The 20,770-nt window shown below is 46.1% G+C and overlaps 1 long non-coding RNA gene across 1 annotated transcript in view; it reads right to left on the bottom strand.

Annotated features, from left to right (window-relative positions):
* Positions 1–20,770, bottom strand: part of LOC144578511 (uncharacterized) — a 145,370-nt gene that overhangs the window by 79,840 nt on the left and 44,760 nt on the right. Inside the window, exon 2 of the long non-coding RNA XR_013524424.1 lies at positions 19,984–20,067. This is a non-coding gene — a long non-coding RNA (uncharacterized LOC144578511). The remainder of the gene's footprint in view (positions 1–19,983; positions 20,068–20,770) is intronic.

The raw sequence follows: 20,770 nt of genomic DNA, 5'->3' as shown, positions 1-20,770 counted from the left end.
ATTAGCTGGGCATGGCGGCACATGCCTGTAAGCCCAGCTACTCAAGAGGCTGAGGCAGGAGAATCACTTGAGCCCAGGAGGTGGAGGTTGCAGTGAGCTGAAATTGCACCTCTGCACTCCAGCCTGGGCAACAGAGCAAGACTCCGTCTCAAAAAAAATGTGTTGGATAGCTTGATACATTAGGGGCTAATGAGAACCCATCCTCAGGGCCAACAGAACATGGTGGAACTGCCCTGGAGTTTGGGACTTGGCTGTGATAACTTTCAGATCCACAGGGTCATTGCCACCAGGATGGAGCCAGGAGTCCCAGCACCTCTCAGCCATTCAGCAATGTCCCTATTGGCCATACAAAGCATAGCGGCAGTCAGAGTGGAGCAACAGTAAAGCCAAGCCATCTCCATGAAATGTCCCAGGCTTCACCTTCTTTGCACTGATCTCTGTCCAATGTTTCTGAAGCCTTTTGAACTCTCCCATCCTCTGTGCACAATACAGTCTTTCCAGAGGTGAAACATTCACTGGATACCCTGTTCAAGGTAGTGGAGGAGTCAGAGGCAGGTTTGGAGATGCTTCTCATCAGCCCTCATTGGCCCTTCTCTGCCAGGGATGGGAGGAAGCCACTTGGGGCTGTAACCCAACACTTTGTTTTATGAAAGAACTAATTTTCCATAGGCACCTTCAAGCTGGGAAACATCCCAGAGGTGGACTAACCTTTAACATTAGGTGTAATTAATGATCAGCCATGTCGCATGACTGAGGAAGTGCTGGAGACCAAGGATCATAAACCCCCCCTGCGGGCTGTCTTCCACTGTGAGAGTTCCCCATGGGCAGTGCCAGCCCTGAGATCTGGAAAGCCAGGTGGTGAAAATGTGTAATGCACAGGGCTTAGGATGGGCTGGGCATCTGCCACAGCCACATGTGGCCCTTCAAAACCAGAGCAGGTGAGCTGGACCAGAGCCAAACTGCCAATCAGATGTCTTTTACTACCTTCACATATGACATGGTCACTGGCCTCTGGGGATGAAATCCCAGCCCATGGACTGAGAGCTCTCTGCATGCCCTAGATTGTACACAGCTCTCCACATACAATGCCTCTCTGATGTGTCACAGCAACCTGTGATCTCCATTTTATAGATGTGAGAACTGAGGCTCATAGGTTCAGTGTTGCCTGAGGTCCCCAGCTAATAAGGGGACCAGAATTTTAACTGGCTCCAGAGCCCATCTATTTAATCACAATATTGTAGAATTTCTTAACTTGCCTTTCTGAACAAAACCTAGAATTTGTATATATGTCCATGGAGTGGGAATTTTGTTGCTGCTTAACCATAACAATAAAACAATCTCTTTCTATCCATGGGGGTAGAGCCAGTATTTTCTTTCCCAGAGCTGAGTACAAAACTAGGGTTATGGGAATAGGAAAACTGCTAAACTACCAGGGGCCCCATGCCAGCTTCCGGAAACTCCCTGTCCAGCCACAGCCCCCATCCCTAACTTAAGAGAGGACATACATGGAAGGGGTAGTCTTCTATGTGGTTCAGTGCAGCCCAGCTCTGCAGCACTCCCCTTCCACTGGGAAAGTTAAAATAAGAGGAAATATGGAGGATCCTCAAAAAATTAAATATAGCTCTAACAATTTCACTTCTAGCTCTATCCCTAAGGTAGGTAGGTAGGTAGGTAGATAATAGATGATAGATTGATAAGATAGATGATAGATCAATAGATAATAGATGATTGGTTAGATGGATAGATGATAGCTAATAGATGCTAGGTAGATGATAGATTATATATAAAAGATGATAAATTGATTAGATTGATAGATGATAGATAATTGAAGATATAGATAGATAGATAGCAGAGACTCAGATAGCTATACACCAATGCTCATAGCAGCATTATTCACAATAGTCAAAAGGAGAAAAAAAAATCCACTGAAGGATAAATGCGCAAAGAAAATATAGTATATACATACATTGGTATACTATTTGGACTTCAAAAAAAGAATACAATTCTGACACGTGCCACAATATGAATGGGCTTTGAGGACATTATGCTAATTGAGATATACCAGACACAAAAGAAAAAGATTGTATGATTCCACTTCTATGAGGTACCCAGAATGAGCAAATTCATAGAAACTAAATGTAGATTAGAGGTTGCCAGGGACTGGGGAGGAGGGGAATGAGGAGTTGGTGTTTCACGGATACAGAGTTTCTCCTGGGAAGATGAAAACCTTCTAGAGGTAGATCGTGGTGATAGTGGCACAAGAATGTGGATGTACCTAATGCCACTATATTGTTGTCTTAAAAATGGTTAAAACAGTAAATCTGATCAATGATATTTTACCACAACTAATAAAAAGAGGGGTGGGGTCTGTCGATCACCTAGGGAAGTTGCTACAAGCTGGAAATGATGGTCAGAGCAGGGAGGTGGGGGCCTGGGAAGCTGACCGCCTGCCAGCTGTGCTGTATGCCCTGAGCAGCATGACAGTCTCTCTGAGCTGAGCTTTGCCCAAGGGCCAGCAACCCTCCCCAGAGATCAAGAAGCCTTTGGATACTTACTTCTGAGTACATTGCAGAGGGAGAATGAAACTGACCCAGGAGGGTGGGATAGCCCCCTCTTGTTGCTATAACAATTGGCAGCTTTTCTTTTCTACTCACTCGAGACACACTTTCTGATCACCCACAACGTGCCCAGGCACACTGCTATGTACCCACACAGGGTGATTGCAAGGTACTCACCTTTCTACCAACATCTCAGGTGGGATCAATGACACCCATCACAGACCGGGGCAGAGGAGTTCTGTCACTTACTCAAGGCAGGTTCACAGCTACCAGTGCATCTGAGATTCTAATGCAGGCGCAGTCTGCATCCAAATCCCATACGGATTCTTTGCACAAACCAATATTTCACAAGTGAATATGAGAACCCCATTCAAAAGTAAAAATACTTGGATGACAGAGCAAGACCCTATCTCAAAAATATATAAATAAATATAAATAAATAAACTGGGGCAGGCTATCATCAAGTATCCGAAAGGACTGTCTGGTCTTTGGGTCCTACAGTCCAGCATTTAGCCCACACTCAGGTACAAACAAATGCCCAGGTGGGGACAGCCCCTGCCTCCCAGCAAAGCGCAGCCCTGCAACCTACCATTTCTAGCTGGCCTTGAAATCGTTACCCCTATGCCACCTACAGAACAGAAGAAAGCATTGCCTGGATTCCAATCCAGTTTATGTCCCAAGCAAAGAGACACAAGGACCCAAAGTCATTTGAGAAACACACTCAGCATTATCTGGCCAGTCTGCGGTTTTCCTTCTTAGAGCCCAGCTCAGCCACTGACTTGCTGTGTGACCCGGGGCAAGTCCCTGGGCCCCTGTTGTCCCCATATGAGTACTAACAGAGTAGACCCCATGACCCCAAGATCCCATCCAGCATTGGTGTTCCCACGAGAAGGAAGTCACCCCTTGGTAATAGACATGCAGACATTCCTTCCCCCTCCCACAAGTCCCTTCATCTGCAAGACCCAGTGCTTCTAATCCCCTGCCTAGAAGGGCTTCACCCAGACCTAGGAGTCCTGCTTCACACTCAGGTCTACTCATGCAAGCAGCCCCCTTCCCTATCTGGAGGCCTCCGAGTGTGCTTTCTCTCATGTCTGCTGGGCAGCCCTGGAGAGAAAGGTGCAGCCTCCCTCTCTGCCCAGGGTACTTACTATTAATGATCCCCGGGCACACTTCCCCCACCCTGTCTCCGGGGGCAATTCCAGAGTTGTTTTATGAGCGAGGCTGGGGAAATCTATTAATGAGAGCGGTAATTGTTACCTTTGGGCACCGAAGGCTGATTTACAACAGTTAATGCCTCAGATTCCAGAGGCATAAATTTCAGCTTTTCTACCATTTTGTCTGGAGTAAAACAAAACACAAGGAGATTACATATCCAGGGCTACAGATGTTTGGCTGCACAGAACATTTTCCTAAGATAGGGAACGGGGGGAGTTTAATTTAATTGACTATGTAGCAACCCGGATGCTCCCTAGGCTGTATGCATCTGCATAGGGGTAGAAGCATTTGATGAATGTCCGTATGTGTTTCTCAGGAGCAAGGAAAATAGTACAGGTGAGTCGGTTTCTGCCAGCCTGAGCTCCGTCTTGGTAGGGTTGAGAATCTTGATCAAGGAGGTGACAAGACTTGCAAAGATATGCCCTTCACCCTCAGGGAGTGAGTGGCTGTGGATCTGGGAGAAATGGCTCAGCCATCTAAGTCTTGGAGTTTCTCCGGAAAAAAAAAAAAAAAAAAGAACTTTAGCGATCATGCTGTGGTTACCCTGTTTGGAGGTGAATGGAAGAGGCAAAGAAGTTGACCCCATTTTCCTTCCAAATGGGGATCTGTGGGAGTTGGAAACTCAGGAAAGAATTCAGTATTTGGGATTCATCCAGTCAGAGTTTCCAGAAACTCCTGTAAGAGCAATAAAGCTACAGTAATTTATTCCCAAAAGAAAAGAGAGAAAACAACTACATTTCCTAAGACACAAGCAGAAAAACACAGCCTTCCCGCCACCACACCCTATACTAGCTGCTAGAAGTCTGTCTTCCTACCTCGGCTCACAGATGGCCTCATTCTGGGACAGTAAGTGGCCTTGGCATTATAGTCGAGGTCTCCAGCCCCACGCTGGCATTACACAGCCCTGGTGTCCTGGCTCCAACCCTCCCTTCCAGTTGCCCCATCAGAGACCTGAGGCCAGGACATTAAGTAGCACAGCCCAAGTGCTGTGTCGAGTTTCATATTCAAACAAGCCCCTGGGATTCCAATCATTCAACAAATATTTGCTTCATGTCTGCTAAGTGAAAGACACAGCATGAACAGGCCTAAAGGAATTTTTGGCCCATTCTGAGGCCAGTTTTGAGTGAGAGTTCAGAAACAGCTCATCTCTATCTCCTGTGTCAATTTTGTTTGTTTGCTTGTTTGTGCGTTTTGTTTCATTTTGTTTTGTTTTGAGACAGAGTCTCACTCTGTTGTCCAGGCTGCAGTGCAGTGGTGCAATCTCAGCTCACTGCAACCGCTGCCTCCTGGGTTCAAGTGATTCTCTTGTCTCAACCTCCAAAGTAGCTGGCACTACAGGCGCACGCCACGATGCCCAGCTAATTTTTGTAGTTTTAGTAGAGGCGGGGTTTCACCATGTTGGCCAGGCTGGTCTTGAACTCCTGACCTCAGGTTATCCACCCGCCTTGGCCTCCCAAAGTACTGGGACTGTGTCTTCATGATTTCTGAAGCCCTTATCATATCATATCTGAACTTCCCAACCAGCAGTCCAGTGATGTGGACAACCTCATCCCTACTTTGCAGAGGAAGAATTTAACAGAGAAGCCAAATCACTTGCCCAAGGTCACCCAGCAAAGTTGGTACTAGATCTCATGTTTCGTGATCCCTGAAAAAGAAACGGAAGGGGTCAGATAAATTATCACTCTGTAAGAGTGAAGCAAATGGAGTTCGCTGTACACAGGCCCTGTGAATCCAAGCTCTCTTTGTTTTTGAAGAAACTGTATGGGATTGCATATGTGTATGTGTGAATAAAAGATTCCCTGCTCTATGCGAGAAGCCATCATGAGAAGGACACAAGGGTTACAACTGTTTTATTTTATTAATTTTTTAAATTCCTTAATTTATTTTTTGAGATGGCATCTCGCTCTGTCACCCAGGCTGGAGTGCAATGGTACGAACTCAGCTCACAGCAATGTCCACCTCCCAGGTTCAAGTGATTCTCCTGCCTCAGCCTCCTGAGGAGCTGGGATTACAGGTGCCTGCCACCATGCCCGGCTAATTTTGTATCTTTAGTAGAGACAGGGTTTCACCATGTTAGCCAGGCTGGTCTTGAACTCCCAACCTCAGGTGATCTGCCTGACTCGGTCTCCCAAAGTGTTGGAATTACAGGTGTGAGACATCACGCCCAGCCCCAAGGGTTACTACTAGATTTCATTTCATTTTTAATTCTAGCATTGCTCAGAACAACAGCAGTGGAGAAGGCTGTAAAGTACTGACCCTTTGTTTTAGGGATGGGGAAACTAAACCCAGAGGTGCCAAGGGCCCCGACTTAATTGGGTCACAACTGGCTCTTGAACCCAGCTTTCCAGGTCACTGCCCTTTTCCCTTCATCAACTAGGATGCTGTTGATTTGGGAGAGAAGACTCAACTCTGACATCCAAATTGCTTCAGGGCTCTCCTCTTCCCTGTTCTCTTCTCTGCTGTTGTCTTTTGTTTTGTTTCCCTCTCAGTCCAGGATGGAAGACAGGAAGGGAACACCTGACCCCAGAACAGCCCCTCTTCCCAGAAGGGAAATAAGTTAAAGACCTCTGCAGGGCACTAAGGGAAGAGAAGTGTCCTCAGGCTAGAGTGTCCTGAGCTTCCTCCCCCAGCCCAAGCAGAGGCCCTGAACAGGGAGGAAATGCTCCCGTGAAGCAGGGAGATGGGATGTGGGGAGAGGCTGGGAGCAAGTTAATGATGTGCCCTGAGATTTCTGGATCAGTTCCTCTGATGTGCCAGTAGGAACTTCCTCCAAACTAAATCGGCGTGAACCTTCCAGCCCATCATTCCCCAGAAGCTCAGACAGTAAATACAGTGCATCTGTTTACCATGCTCATGTCCTGCACCCATGGCAGACCCTGCCAATCAACGGCAGCCTTCTTATCCACTGACTGTGGTGGCCAACACCAATCTGATGGACTTGGGATTTGAAATGCAACTGCTCACTGTGGGGAGTATGGAAAATCTCCCCTACTTTTGTGTCTGCCTTGCATCCCTTACTTTAGAAAATTACTGTATCTACACCACCTGTTTCTGATTGGGCTGTCAATCAAGGGGCCACACCTACTTTCCCCAGGATGGCCAATCAGACTACTCTGTGTTCAATCCCTAACAGATGATTGAATAGGGTATGCTATCCAAGTCTGCCAATCAGTCTTTTTCAGGGATGAATAGGGATGAGGGGAAAAGATGGCAGTACCTCTCTGGGACTGGCCAAGAGGAAGACAAAAGCCTGGGGCTTGCATTGAGAATGAGGACACACTCAGGAAAGCAGAGCAGAGACAAGGGAGAGAGAGGGGCCCTGGTGACATTGTTTAAACCCTGGATCTGGTGGGCCTGAAGTCTGGTCTGCCACTTGAACTTCCCAACTATACAGTGCAATATAAACCCATAAATGTCATGGTCTTTGCTGGGGAATCACATAACTCCACTTTGCCTCGCAGTTTGCCTGGGCTGAAGCTGGTGGGGCCTGGAACTGATGGGGCTACTCTGTCCTGTCCTGCTCTGTGAGTGCAGCCTGCATCTTTGCACCCTCTAAGCTGTTTTCACAAAGTGGCCCTTCGCAGGCTGGGAAACAGCTCAGGTGGCTCCAGGCAGCCCCTTTGCAACTGTTCCACCAACTGCCAGTCTGAGCAGGCACTCATCAAAGTTGAAGTCTTTGCATGCAAAGTGCCGACAAGTAGGCAAGTAAATGTTGACCAGGGTAGAGCCAGGTGTTATCTTTAAAGAAATACAATTCATCATTGGACAAGATACAAAGATGGCAATATAAATAGCAGGTAATCTGATGGATTCAAAGCTTTGTTTCTCTTAAATTAGCTAGTCAAGAGCTCACAGTTCCAGATTGGGGATTGGATGGTGACAGTTCCCTGCAGCTATCTGTCTCTCAAGATGCCTGCTAACCAATTTCAGGATGTTGCCCCATATCAGGCATTTCCAGGTACCCATCAGAGCATCTTATTGTGCAATCAAGTTTGAGTGTGACAGAAATAATTAACAGAAAGTGTGGTAATGAACTGGATGCATTAACTAATTTCTTCCCAGAAGAGACGCACACAAACCCATGCTTTGGAAAGAGTGCTGTTTTTATTCTAGGTCTTCCTACATCCAAAAGAAATGAGATCCCTATCCACAGAGGTGTTCAAGAAGAGGAAATAGGATTAGTAGAGGCTATTAAACCCTGAGTTAGCCAGTATTCATTGGAGTGCCAGGGACATAAATGCAATAAAAAAGGGTGAATGGGGTATTTGTAGGCTTATTTAACTGATATTTTTGATGACTTTTAAGCATGGCTGAAGCCAGTTATACAAACAATGTCATGAGAATCTGTCTCTCTCCAACTCTAAACTCTCTTTTCCTTCTGATTCTTCATTTTCAGACAGTCTCCCCCATTGACTGCTAATAACTCAGGCTTCAGAAGTTATTAGCAGTCAATGGGGGAGACTATCTGAAAATGTCTACCCAGAACCTCTAGCAGAGACAATATGCCTCATTCTCAACTGTACCAAGAAAACACTTGGATGCGGCCTCATCCTATCTCTGAACCTCATCCTGTCTCTCCCCATGCCAAAGGAGAGTGGAATGCTCTGGATGAGGGAGTAATGTCAACCCACTCAAACCTAATGGATTGAGAAGAGAAAGAGAATGAAGATATAATGGATTCTGAACAAAGTAAAATATTTATGTATCATCTACAGTTGCTTCCCACCATACTAAAAATTCTATGACTTGGTTGGCATGATTTACCAGCATGTTCCTTATTAACCCATATGTGTGATGTCATGCTCACTAGCCCTTCCTACATTCCTAAGACAGAATCTTCCAGTCACTGACACACAGACACCTGGACCCAAATTGGATGTGCCTGTACCCATCCAAGTTACTGTAAATACAGGGAAACACACAAACCCAAATGGTTATACTGAAGAAGCAGGCTTCCCTGCACCACTACCGCCCCCTCTGGCAAAAAAAAAAAAGAACCCTGAAGATTTCTGAAGTCACAGGAGTAGCTCAATACTCTGCCAGAATTCCCCAGCAGTCTTGGAGTAGACTTCAGTGCTCTGTCTTATTTCCATTCTTGGCAAAGAGAAAAAACTTTAAAACCACGCATCCTCCCCTCTCTCCAACAGGCATATTACAAGAACTCCTAGGTCCCAGCCTACTTCCACAAAGATACTTTTCATCAGACAGTGAGTAACTTGGCCTTCTTAAGCTCCAGATGCTCCCAAACCTCTTCCCACTCTGAGATCCTCCATCCCGGAGGCACCAAAGGCTAGTCCCCTCCGTTCTCAGCTGAACATTTGGCATCAGCCCATCTCATTCGTGCCAGGAAGACTCGGCCAATATGATAAGAGCACGTAGGACACTTGAGGCCATTGCATTCAGAGCTGTAAGCTAATTGATGGAGTGCTAATACGTACCTTGTGGTCACCACTTTTGGCAAAGCCATTGTCTAAATACTTAGCAGCGTCTGTTCAATGATATTACTGGTTCCTGGTACAGAAAAAAGCACCCGGCTGCCCCCACCCCAGATTCCAGATGAATTCCTGCCTTCCATGTCACTGACAGGCCAGGAAAAAGAGGGAAGAAATTCACAGATAAGCAAGGCACCCTATTGAAGCGGTAATCTCAGAAAAGGCACATGGCCAGAGAGAGTCCCCCATGTGCTGTGAGCACCTGAGTTCCAAGAAGTCTTGAAGGATCCTTGTGGAAATTCAGGGCTGATTACCAGAACAGGGCAAGGGAAGCTTCAGGGTATCCTGAGAGTAAAGACTGATCTGAAATCAGGAAGGACTCTTGGGGAACACTGGGAGAAGGAAGAGTCTTTGAGAAGCGTCTCAGCCAGGTTGACATGAATCCCAATGGCCATTCACCAGGTGCTCACTATGTGCCCGGCTCCCTGCTCAACACACCCTGGGCTGAGCCTAGTTTATCACTCCACAACAAGGTGATTGGGACTGTCACTGCCCCATTACACCGGTAAGAAAACACAGATTCAGAGAGGTTGTTTACTTGCCCCAGGGCACACAGCTAGCTGGCAGCAGATGTGGGATGTGGCTGGAGCCTGCACTGCACACTGCACAGCCTGCCTTTTTAGAAGATTTCTCTCCCAGTTACCTTGACATTAGCTGTCTTTGAGGACCAGACCATTATTTTTGACCTGGGACTGCTAAGGGCCTCAAGGTTAGAAGTTCTGCTCTTTTAATTACACGTCCAACTGACAAAAGTCACCTTAATTAGGAAGACTTTCCCAAAGAAAATGCAGCTGGAAGGGGCTGGGCCAAGTTGTCCCACTGGGTGAGTCTTTCCAATGCAGTTACTGGTCTTCCAGAATTTCTCCCACATCTTTTCCTTCCCTCCCCACTGCTCTACCATGTCATAGTTCAGCTCTTTGTCCCTCACACCTGGACAGCCCAACCTCTTCCAAGTGGCCTCTGCCCCCAACATATCCTCCACTGTTGTAGCAGATCACGTCACTGCTTTTATGTAGAAACCTGTTCAGTTGCTCTGCCTCTCCCAGGAGACAGTGGAAGCCCCTCAGCCCTGCTGCACTCAGGACCTGCTCAGTGCAGCCCTCACTTCCTTGCCAACCCCACTCTCCTCCACTTTCCAACCCTGCTTCCACTCTCAGGCCCTGTTCCCTCCTGGAGGCCCACAGAGGGTCCATCCTCTTGCCTGGAGCATGTGCTGACCACAGGGCTCCTGAAGAGAGAGGCCCTTGACAGGGACACTGGCAGATGTTGGAAGGGACTTCCACACACAGCCACAGCTCACACCCTCTTCCCATTGGTCTTCAGAGCCTCTTGCCCAGGAGAACACAGATTCTTAGGCTCACTTTGGGACATGTCCGAGAACCTGGAAAGCCAGTCCTAAGACACAAAGAGAAACCAAGGCACACTGAAGCTACTTCCTGGATCTCTTCTGATATGATTGTGCTGGGGCGAGGAGAAGCTTCAGGAGGGATGTCCCCACTCACAGGAAGGGAAGTTCAAGAAAGCCGTCAGCCTTTCCTAGCTCCACATCCCCTCTTCCTCTCCATCGCTCCCAGAGTCCATGTTTCTGCGATTACTCCCCACACTATCTGGAAGGGCACCGCCCCAACTTCCCCAAGGCAGTGTGGGTGTCCATCAAAGGCCTTCCCTGCCAATGTCATGGCAAAGTTGTGAGCAGGTGATGGCTGCAATTGCCATCACCATGAAGCAAGGAAGTTCCACACAGGGCCTGGGAGATGGGACCATCCTAGATTTCCCAGAGGAAGATGGTCTGCTCTGTCCCCCTCCAAGCCTCCTGAGATGGCTGTGAGCACCTGAATGGGCCTCACCCACCAACTCCCAACCCTTGAGGAGGCCAGTGGTGTGGCTGCTGGCTCCTCTTTGCAGCCATGCAGGGGCGACAGCTGAGTGGTAGCATGTTGGCAACAGAAAGGAAAGGCCTAGGTCACTGGACCAGGGAGGCGAGGATGAGGGTTTGCACAAGATCACTACCTCCTAAGGCAGAAGTAAACTCAGATGCCTCATTAAAAGCAGGTCTGGGTCCAACATTCTCTCCAAGCCCCTGTGAGTGACTTGCTCTTGTCCCAATGCCATCCCTGCTCCTGCCAGACACCCCCAGAAAGCAGCATGCCCTTCACAGCTATGCCCTTCCAGGAACACTAACCCACCCTGGCACCAGATGCCAACCTCCTGTGCCCTCCAGGATAAGGCTCTTGACCACACCACTGCCTCTTCCCACTCCAGAGCCATCCCCTTCCCTTTTCTCCATCTTCTTAAAGCCTTGGTTCCCTTTTGTGGCCTGATCCAAGCCCAGCTCCTCTGGGGAGCCCCCATCATATTCTACTCTTCCCCCAGTAAGCTCTCCTTTGCCCAAATCCCTAGCATGACAATTACTTTCCAAGCTGTCAGGAAAATGCTTCTTCTCAGGAGAGAAACTCATCTGTGTATAAAAAAGACAGATGCAAGCTCTGTTTATGACCGTGAAAAAATAAGAAATGACCTAGGTGTTCATAAATAGGGGACTGACTGCTTTGTAAAACAGGGATTATCCTTATAGTAGAATACTATACAGCAGCTGCAATGAATGCATCAGGTATATGTGGGACTACAGTATGTGAGAGAGAGACAGGGTTTCGCTCTGTTGCCCAGGCTGTAGTGCAGTGGTGTGATCATGGCTCACTGCAGCCTCCACTCTCAGGCCCAAGCCAGCCATCCTCCAACCTCTGCCTCCCAAGTAGCTGGGTCTGCAGGTGTATGCCACCATGCCCAGATAATTCTTTTAAAATGTTTTGTAGGAATGGGGCCTCCCTATGTTGCCCAGGCTGGTCTCAAACTCCTGGGCTCAATCAGTTCTCCTGCCTTGGCCTCCCAAGTGCTGGGATTATAGACATGTGCCAACACACCCGGCCTAAAGTATGGTAAACACACACAAGGCAATGCTATGTATGTAGACATGTGTTTAAATATAAGCATGGTTGAAGAGGCTGGAGGAAACCCCACCAATGTGTAACTGGTTACCTCTGGAGAGCGAACAATAGGAGCAGACCTGGAAATGGAGGGTCGGTGGATTTTAGCTTAATCTCTTAATGCTCTAATTTTTTTAAGGCACATGTATTCATTGAATAACTGGTAATCTTTTTAAATATTCTCTGGACACTCCCATCTCTCACTTCAACTAGAGAAGATCTGCCTTTAGCTTTGATCTGTTTTGCTTAGTTACATAGTTTAATTTGGGACAAAAAAAAAAGGAGGGTTGTTTGTTCTGATTCTTGGAAAAGACTGCCCTCTGGCTTTCTTCAATGTGCCTCATCCCAGAACCTGTGCCATACCCTGTCTGGTTGACGGGCATCATGATCCTTTCCCCATCAGCTTTGAAGCCCATGAGGTCAGGGACCGTGCTTTGTGTCCCTTTAGTGATGCCCTGTGGTGTCCCATCTTACCCGTCACTGGCAAGGAAGACAGATGCAACCTCAGGGAACCCCTGTAGTAATGGAAGTGGGCACCTCTCACCCACAGTCACAGCGTTTGCCCCAGCCAGGAGGAGTCCCAGGAAAATAGCCCAGTCTGAGACAATAGCAAGCCCAAGAAACACACAGTCCATCCCATTGACAAGTAGAGCAAGCCAGTGCAGAGTAAAGCAAGCAGTAGAGGTTGTTGATGATCCCAGAGCCCCATGAAGAGTAACCCCAGAACCAGTCAGTGATCAGCTGTGGTCAGTTTCTATAGAGCCCTTTAGCTGGAAAGGAAGAGGAGAAGGAGAAGGGGAAGGGAAGGGAGTGGATGGATGGCTCTGTTGCCTCCTAGCCTAAACCCATAGGGCCCAGCATGGAGCCTTGTACACAGGAAGCAACCAATAACTGTTAAATGAAGCTCACCTGACCTAACATGAGGGGAGCCTCACTCAGAGAACCTGGCAGTCTTTGATTCTAGTCTATGGTCACAACCAGAAAAAAAGAGAACCCAATTTCTCTTCGATTGATACCTCTGGCATCTCAGCCCCACTCTACTCCATATTCACCCTCTTCCCATTGTGCCTTTTCGCTATGGTTCATGCCAGAGGCCACCATGTTGCTAAGTTGGCAGCAAGTCTGTGTAGACGTGGTCAGTGCATCGGCCTCCTCCCCTCCCCTTCCTAGGCTGTAGGCTCCATGCTCACCCCACTGGGATTTCAAGGCCTGCTACCAGCTGTGTTTTGTGAACACATGCCTCTGAGACTTCTAGGTATCTTGGGAGAGACCACTGTTCAACCACCTTAGAATATAGTTCATTAAAATTGTGTACATGATGATGGGTCACCAGGGAGCCAAAAGATGCTACTATAATTTGGATTCAAATTCTGAAATGAATTGTGCAGGATATGGAACGTATAAGGAAGATCAGCACAACTCCAGAATTTTGTTTTTTTTTTTTTTTTTCTTAATGTAGAAAAAGTATTTTCTTTGCAATATGGGGTTGTTGGTTAGAAGGAAAAGTTTCCTCCCCACCTACTGGGACCACCAAGGAAAAGAAGGCAATTAGCTGGCTGTGCCAGCGAGTGCTCCAAAGGCAGATGTGTCAGGAGCCGGGAAGAAAAATCTAATTGAGCCCCACCTTTTTTGTTGTTTGGATTTTTCGTAAATTTCCATAGTCCATTTTAGAGTCTATGTCACCTTCACTCATGCACTCATTGAGTAAGAAGCTTCCCGATTGTGTCCTGAATTTTGGATGAGCCAATGATATATGGAAATACTTCTTTTCATCTGTTGGTGTGTACACCAGACTTTCCCCAATCCAACCTAATCCAATTCAGCACATTTTACTGATCATGACCCTCGGTCCCAGAGAGAAGTGTGGTCTATCCAAGATCACACATCCATCAAATGCCAGGGTCTCTCCCCTGCTTGTGTCTATCACTTTCCACCATACCACTTTGAAATAGTTGAAGCCTTTTTTAAAACAGCCTAACTCTTCCTTCCACATTTCCCAGATGTAGAAGTTTAGTTATAAGCAAAAAGCAACACTCAGGATACTGTTGCCTTCCTCCCCATCCCCTCATTTTCTCAAGTGTACTAAAGCTGCTCATTTTAAAGCATTGGCTAAAGATTATTCCAAATAATTTTCAATTAAAGATCATCATGTAAAGTGTATCGTTTTGTGAGTCTAAAAATGATTAACTACATTAGGGACTTTGGTGACACATGTCACAATTAAGTGTTTTCAGTGTTGAGCCAATTAAGGGTTAACAGGCTGCAAATACCATCTTTGCACATTTTTGCTTAATGAATTCATAGTGGGAAACTATTCTCATTAGGTTAATTTGTCAACAGAATCAAGTTACATCACCAGAATTTTTCTCTGAGCTCACAAATTTAAGTGCCTTTATATCACGGAGCACACGTTTGCATTTGATTACAGCTATTGGAATAAAACACTTCCATGGAAAGGTGGAAAGTTGATCGAAGATTTTTGAGTCTTGGTCTTAATTCTCATCAACTAGACATACGCATGTTTATGTCGTTTTATTGAGCTCTCTAGGGATTTCTGTCTGTATTTCCCTAGTAGGTTGTCATGCCAGAGAGTAAAACAAGCATCTGTGTACTTGTAAAGGGAGGGCTTCAGCCCCTAACATGGGCGTAATCACCACAGGGAAAACTACTCTCCTCCCTGCATTCATGCAGCCAGAGAGAGTTGCTGTTGCTTCTCTCAAAAAAACTTGAAAAAATACCCAGGCTTCCTCCAAAAGGCTCCCTCTTCCTTCTGATAAGGTTACTATCATCTTGGCAGAAGAGAAAACAGGTTTTCTTGCTCCAAGGCTGTTGACACACTAATTAATCTATTTACTGGGGGAATAAACTGCCAATCAAATTGTCAAGCCTCTTCGAGGATAAGAGATATCATTTCCCATCCAGAGCTTTGGGTACCATGTTGCTGTAGTCTTAGTTATGTTCCAAGCAAGTGCTCCTATTGTTCTCAATAGCAAAAGCAGTGGAAACATCTTACATGTCCAATAAGGAGGAGCTGTGTGGAAAAGCTGCATCATGAATAGGACATGAAGAAGCTTTTAAATATAATGACATGACTCAGGGCTATATATATTGACATGAAAACGTGTCCACAGCATAGTGATAACTGGCAATTACAAAGTGCTATGAACGTAGCACTAACATGCATTTTTGAGTGTGTATATGTGTGTTTTCACATACTAGGAACATTCTAGAAGAACATACTCAACTCTGGTGGTAGGGGTTATCTCTCAGGAGCAGGTTTCAGGTAGTTTTTACTTTCTTCCTCGACTTTTCTCCTATACTTTCTGATTCTTTATGATAAGAATACATTCCTTTGGTGATCAGAATGACGTTATTTCTATTTGGGAAGGGAGTAAGCCATTGAGTGAATCCTAGTGGCTTAGGAGTCATCATGCAAGTGAGAATCCACAAACCCTAAGCTAATAAGATGCTAAGAACAAAAACAAATGTGGGCCAGGTGCAGTGGCTCATGCCTGTAATCCTAAAACTTTGGGAGGCTGAGGCTGGAGAATCGCTTGAGTCCAGGAGTTTGAGATCAGCCTGGGCAACATTGGTGAAACCTGGCCTCTACAAAAGATAAAAAATAGCCAGTGCAGCGGTGCACATCTGAAGTCTCAGCAACTCAGGAGGCTGAGGTAGGAGGATCACCTGAGCCCAGGAGATTGAGGTTGCAATGAGTCAAAATCACACCACTGCTCTCCAGCACAGGAAACAGAGTGAGACCCTATCTAAAACAAAAAACAGCAAAAAAACACAAACACAAGGATGGAATTATAGTGCTCTGATTTTTTTTATCCATAAAAGTTATCTCGACTGATGATCCCCTTACACAAAACGACAAGTTTGGGTGGAAGGGATTTGATCTCAGTTTGCATTTGGTTTTAAGTAGCCTTCTCAAAATGTCATCAACACACAACAAGTAGGGGAAAATGGAATGATATTGACCAACTATTTATTTGAATGTTTATCACTCCACTTATTCCATAAGCATAGACTAAACACTCACCCTATGCAAAGCTCCTTGCTCGGGGTTAGGGTCAGGAAGATGAATCAGACAGGCCCTGTCCTATGAGACCACAGTCCCATCCTAAGGTTCCATATGCAAGTGGAGAATTTCCATAAATCTCCTAGGGACAGGCTACCTAGGAGAGGTCAGCATGGATTCCTCTGGGTGCACAGAGGCAGAACTAACTTAGCCTGGGATGGTAACAGAAGGCTTTCTGAAAGGAGTTCTAAGGTGAGACCTGAAAAGCCAAACTGGGCTAGGCAAAGTGTCGGGAAAGGGTGGCACACTGTCCTCTCTTAAAAGTGGAGCTGGTGACAGTCCCAGCTACCACTACAGATTCTGCCAACGCTGTGCTGAACTGTGGCCAGGGGCTGGTGAGAGAGGCTTTATTGCGATTGTAGAAGCTGGAAGACTGCAATACAGGGCAGAATCTGTACTCACTCTAAGACCTGCCCAGGAAATTGCTCTCTTGCACAAATCCCTGCTCTTGGCTCCTTTATCTGTGTGTATCTCTGCCTCATAAAAGCAAAGTGCAGAAAAAAATTTTTGGGTATTCAGACTTTCCCGTCTGGATTCTGGGTTAACAGGAGGTCATTGTATATGCCCAGTGACTATCTGGGGCCTCACCCATCCTCCGAATGCCCTGTGGTACGTAGAAACCGATCCTTGGCCTGCTTAGTTCACAGCAGGGAAAAGCAGAAGCTGGTAGCTGACTCTCTCTCCAAACCAGACAACCCGCAAGTTATTAACATCTACCTGAGAAACATGTTCTCTGCCCACTGTTCCCAGAGATGGGATATGTAATACTAACTGCTGAAATATTTTTTGAGCATGTACATGTGACATGTATATTATTGACCTCGTCTAATTCAATTTAACGCTGTCCTAAACCTAAGAGGTAGGTAGTTATCCCATTTTACAGATGAGAATGCTGAGAGTTGAAGAGGTTGAATCACCTAGCCAATGTCACACATCACATATGATAGAGGCAAGATTTGAACCCAAACCTTCTAACAGCAAAACCAGAATAATGCTTCACAGGCTCTCACCCCTACAGGCAGCCTGGGCTCCCCCCAACAGCCCCCCAAGAAGTCTGGCCCTAGAGGATAAGCAGCACCAAGCTGAAGTTTATCCTGGACCCTAAAAACAGCACTACACCTGGTTATTGGGCTCTGAAAGCTCCGCAGTCTGGAGCATTGTTTTTAAATCACAATTGTGACTTGTTAGTTGAGTCAAAGTCTACATTTTTTCATAAAGGAATAGAATAGAATGGGGGAAAAAACTAGATCAATGCAAGCAGCAAGAGTAAGTATTGTTTCATGACATTTTATTTCAGTTTTGCACATAGTATGTCCGGGGTCGTGGGGAATGGTTGCCAGGTTGGACTTCCTGCTTCAGCCCAATCCAGAAATCCAGCCCAATCTTTGCTCACCAGCTCCTACATTCTGACAGGAAGCCACAACCCCAGGAGCAAAGGGCATCTCCTTCCAAGCTGTGTGCTAACAGGGCTGGGTCTCCCCAGCAGGGACACCCCTTTTCTCATGCAGGGGCACCGCATGGGTGAATGGTGTCTGTCTGTGCATGGGCTGGTCAATGTCCATTTGGCTATACCCCACTCACTGTCATTTGGAACCCTTCTCTGCAGTGTTCTGAGCAGCTACAGGCTGACTCCTTCAAATGCCATCTCCTTGGCTCTTCGGCTGGTTGGGTTTGCCCAGTGGATATCCCTGCTGGAGATCAGGAGACTGTTTCTTCCCACTCCCTCCTGGCCTCAGCACACCACCCCAGATAAAGGCTGCACCTCCCAGAGCTGCACCTCCTGCTGTGGCTTCAGCTCTCAGTGGCCCCAGTGGCACCATCCTTCATCTCATCCCAAGGGTGCTAACAGCTTCCCATTGTTGCTAGACTTCAGGTGCCTCAATAGGCATTGTTTGCTTCCTTAACCCAGCCTGCACCTCTGTGAGTATCCCTTCAATAAAATCTCCTTATTTGAACCATTTGAGAGAATTCTGTAGCCTGCTGGGACCTTGACCACCATTGACCCAGTGTGTGTGACTGTCTGCCTTACTGTGGATTACAATCAAAACAGTTTAAATATTACTGACCTAGAGAAACTCTAATGCAAAATAGCTTAGGGAATGCAGGCAGCCTTAGAGGTGGGGACAGTGGCTTCAGTGGGGAGCCTAGGGGCAAAGAATTTGGGGCAAAGAGCATTGAGCTAGGAGTCAGGCCCTATGGGGCTTCTTCAGCCTCAGTTTGCTTGGCCAGGATGTGGATACTAAGCCCCATTCATCATTCATGAGCTCCAGCCAGTGCAAACAGCCTAAGATTCTGTTTTGGAAGCTAATTTGTTTGTCTATTCCAAGGCCCACATCTATGAACATCATTTTTTTTTTTTTTTTTTTTGAGACGGAGTTTCGCTCTTGTCAGGCTGGAGTGCAATGGCTCGATCTCGGCTCACTGCAACCTCCACCTCCTGGGTTCAGGCAATTCTCCTGCCTCAGCCTTCAGAGTAGCTGGGATTACAGGCGTGCACCACCATGCCCAGCTAATTTTTTGTATTTTTAGTAGAGACGGGGTTTCACCATGTTGAACAGGATGGTCTCGATCTCTTGACCTCGTGATCCACCCGCCTTGGCCTCCCAAAGTGCTGGGATTATAGGCGTGAGCCACCGCACCCTGCCCCATCATACATATTTTTAATCAAGAAAATATCAGAAGGACATCTACAACTTGCTTAAAGGAACTAATAGTCTGTCCTTGACCTCTTCCTCTGGGGATCAAGTTTCTTTCACATCATAGTGACCACTTGGATTTTGTGCTAAACCCACATTACATAGAATTTGTTCCCTCTAATTCCCCAATTATGAGTCATTGTCTTCCCCTGAATATTTTTATACCTAACTCATGATCAAACTGTCTTTCCAAAATTGTAAGCAAAACCTGTTTGCAGCCACCCATCAGGGAGAGAGGCCGGTCTGAGGGCTGTGGATAAATCCCACAGATTCTCTTGGTATCTCTGCATCCAAGTCCCAAGGCCACTAGTGAAAAATGCTTCTGGGGGAAGACAGTCCCCCTCCCTGGCCCACTCCCACTAAGGGTGTATTAAGAGCCAAGCATGAAGTCATGCTGATGGCAATGCACATAATCAGATCATCATGTAGATGGCATTTGCTGTACGATTTCCCCAGGAGTCTCTGGATTTTCCAGCCACAATGGCGGTGGGTCCCTATCATATGACCAAGCACACTGCAAGTAGCACTTCATTGTCCTGCTTTGGAAGGGGAGGTCTGTGGTTGTGACAGATAGATACTTGTTTCAAAAGCAAGGTGGGCAGCACACCCGATAGCCTGATGTGGGCCAGGATGTCAATACTCTGTTGATGGTCCCCAGCCTGGACTCTGACCAGAAGCACAGGGCACAGTGGAAAGACACCCTTTGGCTTCAGGGGAACCTGACTAGAAATTCTGGAGCTGCTATTTCTTAGCCATAGGATGTTATAGGTCCATCCTTTAATCTCTTTGAGCAGCCATGTCCCCATCCATAAAACCAGAATGGAAATACCTACTGCAAAAGGTTACAGTGAGAGTTAAATAAAGCATTATGTGAAAAGCAGTTAGCACCTAATAGACACTCAATAAATATTTGTTACAAAGTGTCGAAGCATGCAGGCACTGGAGTGAACCTACCTGTAACCAAATCTTGACTCTGCCATGGACTAGCCCTGGGACTTGGGCAAGCTACTTAATCCAACCAAGACTCCGTTTGCTCATCTGAAAAATAGAGAAAATAATAATACTTACCTCCCAACTTCCCATGATGGCCTTGAGGAATAACTTCATTAAACAAGACAAGTGGTTAAAAAACAATATATATTTTTAAAGTGGTTAAAACACTATATATATATAGTGTTTTAACATGTATGTAACATTATTCTACAATATACATATTGTAGAACATATGTGTGTGTGTGTGTGTGTGTGTGTGTGTGTGTGTGTGTGTGTGTGTGTATTGTAGAATAATGCTCATTTTAACTTATTCTTTTGGAATAATTTCAGACTTTTAAAAATTTGAAAGAATTCCCATCCACCTTCTATACACCAGCTTCCCCAAACCTTAACATTTTGCCCCGGCCATATCCTTTTCTTTCTCATCTATACAAACATAGGTGTGTGTAAAATCATTTTTTCTCCCCAAACATTTGAGAGTAAGGTAGAGCCATCATTTTTTTCTCTCTCATATATACAAACATAGATGTATATAAATTCGATTTTTTTTTCCTGAAACATTTGTGAGTAAGGCAGAGCTATTGTGTTTTTTTAATCTCTAAATATTTTATAGAGTATATTTTCTAAAAACAAGGACATTCTCATACATATCCACAGTGCAATTATTGAAGTCAGGACACTGACACTGATAAAATAGCATCATCTAATCTTACTAAGATTTTGCCAACTGTCCCACTAATGTTCTTTT

The sequence above is a fragment of the Callithrix jacchus genome, chromosome 12 (assembly GCF_049354715.1).
Source record: "Callithrix jacchus isolate 240 chromosome 12, calJac240_pri, whole genome shotgun sequence".
Classification (NCBI taxonomy): domain Eukaryota; kingdom Metazoa; phylum Chordata; class Mammalia; order Primates; family Cebidae; genus Callithrix; species Callithrix jacchus.
Note: the sequence above shows the minus strand (reverse complement) of the source record. Positions and strands in the feature narration are given on the sequence as shown.